We start from the raw sequence: 10,969 nt of genomic DNA, 5'->3' as shown, positions 1-10,969 counted from the left end.
CTGCTAAACACGTCTGCTTTACCACCTCCCCCACCCTATAGCCACAGCCATTTGTCTCCTAGAGGGTAAAAGAATACTCCTCTATTGTCTCCAGGATTTTCTTCCAAGCCACAGAAACCCGTACCAGAGCCACGTTTGGTCTGAGCGGGCAATGACAACTCCACCCAGAGGGCCCACAGCTATTCTAAGACACACCTCAATTTCAGAGATATTAAAGTGGAAAACGGTGCCTTGTAGAATCACTGAAATACAGTGTGTTATTGCCTTTTGGAGCATCTTCCGGTACCGAAGCAGTTTCCTTTGTGAAGCAGCTTGTCTTGATGATTGAGCCTATGAAGCAGATGTGACCCCGTTTCTTCACTGGCTGCCAGTGGTCTCACTGGTCAGCCCGTCCCCTGACAAGTGGCCTCTGCCCACTTCGCTGGGGTCTGACAGTTGTTACCCCTCTGGCCCTGACCTGGAAAGAGATTGCCGAGACACTGTGGGAACCCCCTGGACCACAGGCTGCTTCGGGACAGGCTTTCTGGGTACAGACGAAGCTGCTGGCCTTGTGCCTTCTGGGGATTGATTGTTTAAGGTGTTCTTTATGGAGTCCCACCTCGGACACACCTCTGTGAGGACTGTTTCAGGCGTGGTCCAGGGTCCAGCAGCATCCTGATTCCTTAGAAATTTGTTAGAAATGCAACTTCTTGGGCTCCTGCTGAATCCGAAACCCTGGGGAGGAGACGAGCCGTTTGTGTTTTAATAAGCTCTCTAGAATATTCTGCTGAAACCTAACATTTGAGGATCATGGCATTAGCTCATTAGTCTGCCCATATGTCCTCTCAGGTAGGTACTGTTGTTGTTTTTTTAGAAGATTTTATTGGGGAAGGGGAACAGGACTTTATTGGGGAACAGTGTGTACTTCCAGGGCTTTTTTCCAAGTCAAGTTGTTGCCCTTTCAGTCTTAGTTGTGGAGGGTGCAGCTCAGCCCCAGGTCCAGTTGCTGTTGTTAGTTGCAGGGGGCACAGCCCACTGTCCTTTGGGGAATCGAGGAATCGAACCGGCAATCTGGTTCCAACTGAGCCATCCAGGAGCTCAGCGGCAGCTCAGCTCAAGGTGCTGTGTTCAATGGGCGGAGCCCAACATCCCTTGCGGGAGTCAAACCAGCAACCTTGTGGTTGAGAGCCCACTGGCCCATGTGGGAATCAAACTGGCAGCCTTCAGAGTTAGGAGCATGGAGCTCTAACCGCCTGAGCCACCAGGCCAGCCCCTCACGTAGATACTGTTAACATGAAGAGTACAAGCCTCAGTCATGCCACTTGGTCCCCGTTTCTCCAAACTTGAAGGCAGTTTTTTTTTTAAAGATATGTTTCATATACCATACACTAAATCCTTTTACAAAGTGTATAATTCAGTGGTTTTTAGTATATTCACCTGGCCACATAACCATTACCACTAATTCCAGAATATATATTTTTAAATATTTATTGGGGAATATTGGGGAACAGTGTGTTTTTCCAGGACCCATCATTCCATGTCAAGTCGTTGTTTTCAATCTAGTTGTGGAGGGTGCAGCTCACTGGCCCATGTGGGAATTAAACCAGCGACCTTGGTGTTATGCGCACTGTGCGCTAACCACTGAGCAACCGTCCATCCCTCCTATTTTCTTTTTTTTAAAATTAGTTTCAGGTGCACAAGACAAAGTAATACTTAGACATTTATCATTTATATCCCTCACACTGTGTGAACCCCCCTCCCACATCCACTATCCCTCTGACATCGCACAGAGCCATTACATTTCCACTGTCTCTATTCCTAATGCTGTACTCTGCTTCTTGTAAGCATATACATACATATATGTACATATAGATATATAAAATTATAGTTGGCATTCATTATTGTTCAGCTTCAGGTGTACAGGGCAGTGATCAGGCATCTACATCATTCCTGAGGTGGTCTCCCACATGGGACACATCGGACCATCCGATACCCTACAAAATCTTTACAGCATTATTGATTACGTTCCCCAAATTAATTTTCAAAACCCCGTGGCCATCTTGTGGTTACCGACTGTTTTCTAATCCCCTCACCTTCCCCTTTATCCGCACCCCCCCCCACATCTAGCAACCCTCAGTTTTTCTTCTTTGTCTCCAAAACTGTTTCTGATTAGTTCATTCACTTATTCTTTTCTTTAGATTCCACATGTAAGTGAGATCATATGGTATTTGTCTTTCTCTGTCTGACTTATTTCACTTAACACAATGTTCTCTAGGTCCATTTATGTTGTTGCAAATGGTAAGAGTTCTTTCTTCTTTATGGCTGCGTAATACTCCATTGTATAAATGTACCACAGTTTCTTCACCCAGTCATCTACCAATGGGCATTTCGGTTGTTTCATGGCTTGGCTATTGTGTATAGTGCTGCAATAAACATTGGAGTGCATAAAGATTTTTGAATTAGAGTTTTGGATTTCTCCGGATAGATACCTAGGAGTGGAATTGCTGGATCATAAGGTAGTTCCATTTTCAGATTTTTGAGATACCTCCACACTGTTTTCCATAGTGGCTGCTCCTATCTGCAATCCCACCAACAGTGCACAAGCGTTCCCTTTTCTCCACATCCGCGCCAGCACTTGTTGTTTGTTGATTTATTGATGATAGCCATTTTGACTGGAGTGAGGTGGTATCTCATTGTGGTTTTTATTTGCATTTCTCTGATGGTTAGTGAGGTTGAGCATTTCTTCATATGTCTGTTTGCCATCTGTATGTCCTTTTTAGAAAAATGTCTATTGATGTCCTCTGCCCATTTTTTAATTGGGTTGTTTGTATTTTTGGAGTTGAGTTGAGTGAGTTTTTATAAATTTGTGATATTAACCCCTTATTAGATATATCATTGGCAAATATCTTTTCCCATTCAGTAGGATGCCTTTTTGTTTTATTGATGGTTTCCTTTGCTGTGAAAAAACGTTTTAGTTTGATGTAATCCCACATGTTTATTTTTTCTCTTAACTTTCCTCGCGCGAGGGGATATATCAGTAAAAATCTTACTCTGGGTAATGTCTGTGAAGTTTCTTCCTATATTTTCTTCTAGGAATTTTATGGTTTCAGATCTTACCAGACTATTTTCATTGCTCCCCCACCGCACCCTCAAAACATTGTGCCTTTTAGCAGCCACTTCGTGTTCCCCTTTCCCCCCAGCCTTTGGCAACCGCTCTACTTTCTGTCCTTACAGTTTTGTGTATTCTGGACATGTCATATAAATGGAATCATATAATACGCAATCTTTTGTTTTATTTAGCATAATGCTTTCAAGTTTCATCCATGTTGTATCAGTGCTTCATTTCTTTTTATTGCTGAAGAATAGTCCATCGTATGGATACACCACGCTTTGTTTACCCATTCATCCACTGATGGACATTTGGGTTGTTGCCAACTTTTGGCTATTGTGAATAGAGCTACTGTGGATATTCGTGAACAAGTACTTGTTTGAATACCTATTTTCAATTCTTTTGGGCATATATTTAGGAGGAGAATTGCTGGGTCATATGGCAATTCTGTGTATAATTTTTTGAGGAACTGCCAGACCATTTTTCACATCTCCACTAGCAATATACAAAGGTTCTACTTTCTTCACATTCTTGCCAACGCTTGCTGTTTTCTTTCTTTTTCTTTGATTATATAGCCATTCTAATGGATGTGACATGGTATCTCATTGTGGTTTTGATTTGCATTTCCCTAATGACTAGTAATGTGGAGCATCTTTTCATGTGCAGTTCTCTTCAGAGGCATTGCACACACACACACACACACACACACACACACACACACACACACACACACAAGTGCCTGGGCATTTATGTTCCCTGGGTCGGCCTTAGCGTGATAATGACTGACACTGCTGGCATGTGAAAGCCCAGCCTACTTGCCTCCAGTTGGGAACAACCTCTGAGGTGTTACTGACACTCCAGAGCCCCCCACAGGTCAGGCTCATGCTGACTTTACTTCCAAGACTTTTTTCCAAGTCAAGTTGTTGTCCTTTCAATCTTAGTTGTGGAGGGCGCAGCTCAGCTCCAGGTCCAGTTGCCGTTTCTAGTTGCAGGGGGCGCAGCCCACCATCCCTTGTGGGAGTCGAACCGGTAACCTTGTGGTTGAGAGGACGTGCTCCAACCAACTGGGCCATCTTGGAGCTCAGCGGCAGCTCAGCTCAAGGTGCCGTGTTCAATCCCAGTAGCTGGGGGAGCCCACCATCTCCTCGAGGAACTGAACCAGCAACCTTGTGGTTGAGAGCCCACTGGCCCATGTGGGAATCGAACTGGCAGCCTTTGGAGTTAGGAGCATGGAGCTCTAACCGCCTGAGCCACCAGGCCAGCCCTCATGCTGACTTTTTAACTTGCCCTGTTCTGCTCCCCCAACCCTGTTGATGGCTTGCCCTGCGAGCAGTTCCTTAAGAAATTCACTTTCACATGAACCCTGTTCTCAAAGTCTTCCTTGGGTAGCCCAACCTGAGACAGGTCCCCATACCTAGAGCCTGCTGTGGCCAGGACTGATGCAGGAACCCAGCCCAGGGGAGCCACAAAGGGACTCACCTTGCAGGGTCCCAAAGTTCAGTGATTGATGGGTGGTGGTGCTTCGTACATGGAAAAACCCTCTGTGAGCATTGAGGTCTCTCCCACACATTCCACTCCATTGTCTCTTCTCAGGCAGGCCTTCTTCAACCAAGCCATCGAAGATGTCTAATCTTGTCCCTTCACAGTGCTGAGCAACCAGCCTGGGAGTTAGTGCTGACGCATAGCCCTTCTTCCTCCATATGAAGGGATGACCAAATCTATTGCTCGCTGTCCTGTGTGCCAGCCCAGGAACCAGACCTGAGTCCTTTACCGCTCTGACAGCTGACCATAAGGAAGTGTGACCATGAGGCCACAGGCATGTGTTGAGGGATAGGTGTAGCTGCAACAGAAGTAAGTGACATGGGGACCTGGTACCTCTTCATGGAACTTCCTTGGATTCTCTGGACTTGCCCAGTCCCAATTCCAAATATATCACTTCCATTCCATAATGGATTTCTGCCGTGCCCTCCTAATACGATGATTGCTGAATCTGATAACACCCAGTTCACGATGGAAACTCAGGTAGTCTACTTGTTTGGTGTCTCACAGGCAGGTGCTGAGTGTCTATTAGGATCCAGTTGTATGTCAGAAGTTGTTGTTCAACAGGAGAATAGTTCTCTGCCACAAAAAACCCTAGGAGTTTGCACTAGCACTGTTCTACTGGGGTTTGCCAAAGACTCTGCCCAATGTCTTTATATATATGTAGCAGTGTAAATCTTCTTAGTCATGTGCAGGGCAGCTTGCACTACAGCTTGGCCCTCCGCAGTTATTTCTTTCTATGTCTCAAAACTGATAGCATTCTGTAACAAATGTTGGTGAAGGGGTGGAGAAATTGGAACCCTTGTACACTGTGGGTGGGAATGTCAAATGGTGTAGCCACCGTGGAAAACAGTATGGTGGCTCCTCAAAAAATGAAAAATAGAATTAGCATATGATCCAGCAATTCCACTTTTGGGTATATACCCCAAAAGAATTAAAAATGAGGTTCTGAAGAGATATTTTTACACCGGTGTTCATAGCAATGTTATTCAAAATAGCTAAAACATGGAAGCAACCAAACTATCCATCTTTGGATGAATAAATAAACAAAATATAGTCTGTCCATACCATGGACTATTACTCAACCTTAAAAGAGAAGGCAATCCTGTCATATGCTATAACATGCATGAACCTTGAGGATATTACGCTAAGTGAAATCAGCCAGTCACAAAACGACAAACACTGTATATGATTCCACTTATATGAGATACTGAGAGTAAGCAACATCACAGAGACAGAAAGTAGAATGATGGTTGCCAGGGGCAAAGGGGAGGGGGAAATGGTGAGTTATTGGTTAATGAATATAGAATTTCAGTTTTACAAGATGAAAAGAGTTCTGGAGATGGATGGTGGTGATGGTTACACAACAATGTGAATCTATTTAATACCACTGAACTGTACACTCGAATGATAAAGATGGTAAATTTTATGCCATGTGCATTTTAACCCAATAAAAAAACAAAACCTGGTAGCTTTTTGACCACCTATGAATAGGTCAGAGTCGTATTTCCAAGTGTGGTATATGCTGCTTCAAAATTCAGTGGCTAAAGAAGATGGCTTAAAACAATAGGAATTTATTCTCTCAAAATTCCGGAGTCAGAAGTCTGAAATCAAGGTGTTGGCAGGGCTGGGCTCCCTTTGAAAGCTCTAGGGGACAATTCATTCTTTGCCTCCTCCAGTTTCTGGTGGCTCCAGACATTGCTTGGTCTATGGCTTCATTACTCCAGTCTCTGCCTCTGTGGTCACATTGCTTCCTCCTTTTCTCTGGGTATCTCTTATGAGGACATTTGTCATTGGATTTAGGACCCGCTCGGATTACCCAAGGTTATAGCCTTATCTTGAGATCCTTAACTTAATTATATCTGTAAATACCTGTTTTCCAAAGAAGGTAATATTCACAGATTTCAGGGATTAGGACATAGACATATCTTTTAGGGGCAGTTGTTTTACGTTTGTTTTTTTTTTTCCTACTGTATGGTAGACGGTACAGCAACTTGTCTTTTACCTTACGGGTGATGGCTTGGCATACTTCAGCTCCCTGGCTCCTTAATATCTTCATCAATGTGGTGGACCCCTATTCTTCATAGGCTTTATCTTCCGTCTTCTGGCACACATGTTCTTGCTACTTTCTCCTCCTCAGATTCACAGCCACAGGGGAATGGGGCACTGGCCCAGTGAAGGAGGTGTGGGTAACTTTCTAGCAGCTCCCACTACAATGACCTTGGTCATCTTGACATTCCACAGACATCACCTAGGTCCATCATGATGACATCCCAGGAGTGCTGGCTGCTAACAGCTCATATCTGTCCCCTTTTCTAGAGAACTGCTCTTTGCCCAGTAGTAGGGATCTTACCAGGGAGGTTATACCCCTCCAGGGGCTCAGCCAACCAGAATGTCTGAATGACTGACATGGGAATGCAAAAGACCAGCAATCTGGGGGGTAACTCAGTGGCATGATTCATGCTCCAGAGGCCCCTGTGAGACCAGAAGGAGGCCAGTCTTTAGCCCAAAGATACCATGAATCAGTCACTTCCGAAAGTCCACCCCACAAAACCCCTGTCTCTGGGCAGCTTCAGGGGAACCTGGCAATGATATTATGATGGGGGCAGAGTTAACACAGACCCTTGGGCAGGGCAGTGAAGGTGTTCTGCTACCCCTGCCACGTAAAAGCAAAATGCTTTGGCTCTTCTCTGCTGTCAGACACTATGAAGAAAGTCTTTGCCAAGTCATAGCTGCATACCAGATTCCAGACACTCTGCTGACCTGCCCCAGCAAACATACCTCACCTCCCATAGTAGCTGAGACTGGGCTGTACCTGGCTAAGCTTATGGGAGTCTGCAGTCACCTCTCAGAGGGACCTTCACTGAGCAGCTTATCTAATGTCGCTGTGCAACTCCCAGTCTTCCTTCCTCCATCATATCCTCCCATTTTATTTTTTATAGCACTTATTACTATCTGAAACCATGTAATATAGTTATTTGTTTATGGCCTTTTCCCAATGAGGATTTGGACTTATTCACAGCTGCATCCCAAGCACCCAACACTGTAGGAGGTATTTAGCCAACATGCGTCGAATGAATAAAAGCACAGGCCGATGTTCTTTCACTTGGAGTAGACAGAAAGGAATAAAGAGGGTTTTCTGTGGAGATTCTAAAGTAGAGGCCATTTCTGAGGGTCATTGGGGTGGGAGAAACCAGGTCAAGGTGGGCTGTCTTCCAGGTGGTGAAAATCCCGTTGGCCCGTACCAGCCCCTCACTGGCCGGTCTTCTTGTTGGGTCTGGCGCATACCTCAAGGAAACATAATGTTTTTAATAAAACCTCAGAGTCAATAAAGCCGAATGGTCTCGGGTGACCCTCCTGCCGGCCCCAGCTGTTGACTTTAGAAGTCAAGAGGTTGGGGTGTTGCCCAATTCCTGTGTAGTTCAGGGAGATATAAGCTAGAAGGGCCTGGCCCATTTTATATGAAAAAAAACAAAACAAAACAAAACTCACTGGGTCCTGGAAAGATTCCACCGCCAGCCAGAATCAAAGGTCCATTCAGAGCGACAGAACCCCTCACATTCGCCGCTAATGAAAACCAAATTTCTCGTCCCTCTGAGCATTTCCAGCGGCTGCAACTGGACGGGGCTGCTGTGGAGCTCTTGGCCACCCCTCCTGCCACCGAGAGGGCCCCACTGTGTTAAAATAGTTTTATGATAATATGGGCCTCGTATTTTTCTAATTTCAGGCGTCAGTGATTTAGGACTGAGTTGTTTTCATGGAAAAAGAAATGGAACTTGTGTGAGACAGGGAAAGACTACCACCTCTGCAGATATTCCCACTGTGTGCATATCCAGAGTGAGAGAGCCCCGCTATAAAGAGGCCCGAGGCCTCATTCAAAGGGAGTCCCCTTGAGGGGGGCAGGATGGGTTTGGGGTCAATGGAGGGTACAGAGACAATGATCTGTCTTTAGATTTCATAATTTTTGAAATGTCAGAAAGGCAGACACATCACTCTCAGAAGCAGAGAAAGGACCATAAAACCTCGTGTCCTTTCTGCTTTTTGAAAAAAGACATTTTCTCATTTCTCTTTCTTTTCTTTCCCTTTCCCCCTTGAGGATCAGTCTTTATAGTAAGTATGAGTCATGGGGCACAACTCAGGTGTGCAAGAAATATTTTTTTCTTAAAGTCGACTCAGTTCTTACTTTGAGCCTCCAATACCTTTAGCTGATGGGAAACTAAACTCAACCTTTTCAGGTATTGCTCTGCCCTTGTTGGAATTATGAGAGGATTCTGTCCTTATTCCTCAGCTTTTCTCATCTGTAAAATGGGGATAATGGTAGTATATATCTTAATGGGCTGAATTAAAAATGGCAAAATATTTGTAATAGTGCCTGGCATGCAGTATTATTATTATTATTATTATTCCAAAGATAAATGCACAGAAGAGGCACCAAATCCAGCATGGGGTTATCAGGGAAGGCTACTTGGAAGAATTGACATGTCAGCTAATGTCAAATGAGTTGGTCCAATCATGCTCTTAAACTCCTCTGCTTGGATATTTACCAGGTCTAAAAGTTTAATATACTATGCCTTTAACCAATGTGATCATTTTAAAAAACTTGAAAACACCAAAAAATATAAAGAAGAAAACAGCTATAATCTCATCTGTCCAGTGATTTCATTCTAGATTACTTTTATTTCTATTTTTAAATTGCATTAATTGATATAAAGTACATAAATGTGTACCTGGCTAGAAAAATGTTTATTTCTAGGAAAGTATTTATATATTTATAGAAAACAAATATTTAGATGGGGGGGAAAAATCCAGAAAAGATTAACAATGGTTATCTTTGGAAGGGTGGAATTATGGGTAATCTTTCTTGTGTTCTTACTGGTAATCTGTATTATCTACTTTTTCTCCCATGCTCATGTATTGTTTAGTATAATTTTAAGATGTGATTTTAAAATTTAATACATAGAACTTGGGAACCTCAGACTCAGGGTCTTATAACCATTAACTCTTTTGGTCATGGAGGAGAGAGGGGTGGCTGAACCAGACTCTGAGCCCTGAAACTTTTAGTCAGAGAGGCTGCATGTGGCCTCTGGTGTGGTCAGGGGATTGTCATGAGGCAGGACTAAGGCTTCACTAAAAACCTGTGGGGTGTGGGGCTTAGGGAGAGAGCGGGGCTGTTGTAATGCACAGCTGGCAGTAATGAAAACTACTATCAAGACCTTGTCCCCAGTGGCTCCATCAAATGCTACGAACTCCAGGAAACCTAGACACTTAAACCTGAGGTTTGGAGCATGGGGTCCTTCCTGTAACTTCACTGATAAAGGAACACTTCCCTCTTCTTCACACCATTTGCACAAGCTTCACCCTCTGCCTGGACTATTGCAGTAGCCTGTGAACAGATCTCAGCACCCCCATGCAGCTCACGCTCTAGGTTGCCACGGCAATCCCCTCCAACACACACCTGACGGAACATGCCACCATACCTCAGCGGGGCTTCCCAGTGCCCACAGGGCCTTCCGCCCCCATGACCTGGGCCTGGTCATCTCCTCTATCCCATTGCCATTACTCCACCTTCCCCACTGTCCTCTCCATATCAGCCACATTCCTATTCTCCAGACCTTTGCACATGGAATTCCCTCTGCTGAAAAGGCCTTCTTGTCAGCTCTCTGCCTGGTGACTTTCTACTCGCCTCTCCATCTTGCCTCACCCACCCCATGTACTCCGTGGGTTAGCATTGTTTTCCTGTCTGTCTGCCCTATGAGCTCCTCAAGGGCACGGCTGTGACTTATGTGCCTTTTCTTCCTTCTGTCTGGCACTTGGGCATGGCGTGTGGCTTGGGTCTATGTTTGGTGAATGAGTGAATGAGTGCTAGCCAAGTCCGAGCAGACACCAGGCCCAAAGAGCAGAGAGAGGTGGTGTGGCTCAGATAGCTGTCACCCACTAGAACACCCACGAGGCCACACCGTTTCCAGTAGTCGGCATGGGCACAAAGGAAAGGTAGCTCCAGAAAGTTGGCTCTAGGGCTGCTCCACTCCCCTCTGCCTGGGGGCTTCCTCCTAGCCAGGCTCAGGGCAGGCTCTCTCTGTGGGTGAATATAAATATATAAAACAAACAGCACGCGTTTAGCTGCAAAACTAAAAATAGGAAGCTTGGAATCCGGCTCCCTGGGCTCCTCGAGCTGCTGGACCACACAGGTGTGGGTGCGAATGTTAAGGGGATACAGCCCCTCACGCCCTCCCAGCTCCTCAGCCCTTGTGGGGAGGATTGGGGGGCACTGTGGGTTTCCAAAAGGAACAGTTCATTCTTTCATTCTGGCTCCCCCTACCTCCATCCGTTTGACAGCTCATT

The sequence above is a fragment of the Rhinolophus hipposideros genome (genome assembly GCF_964194185.1).
Source record: "Rhinolophus hipposideros genome assembly, chromosome: 8".
Taxonomy (NCBI): domain Eukaryota; kingdom Metazoa; phylum Chordata; class Mammalia; order Chiroptera; family Rhinolophidae; genus Rhinolophus; species Rhinolophus hipposideros.
Note: the sequence above shows the minus strand (reverse complement) of the source record.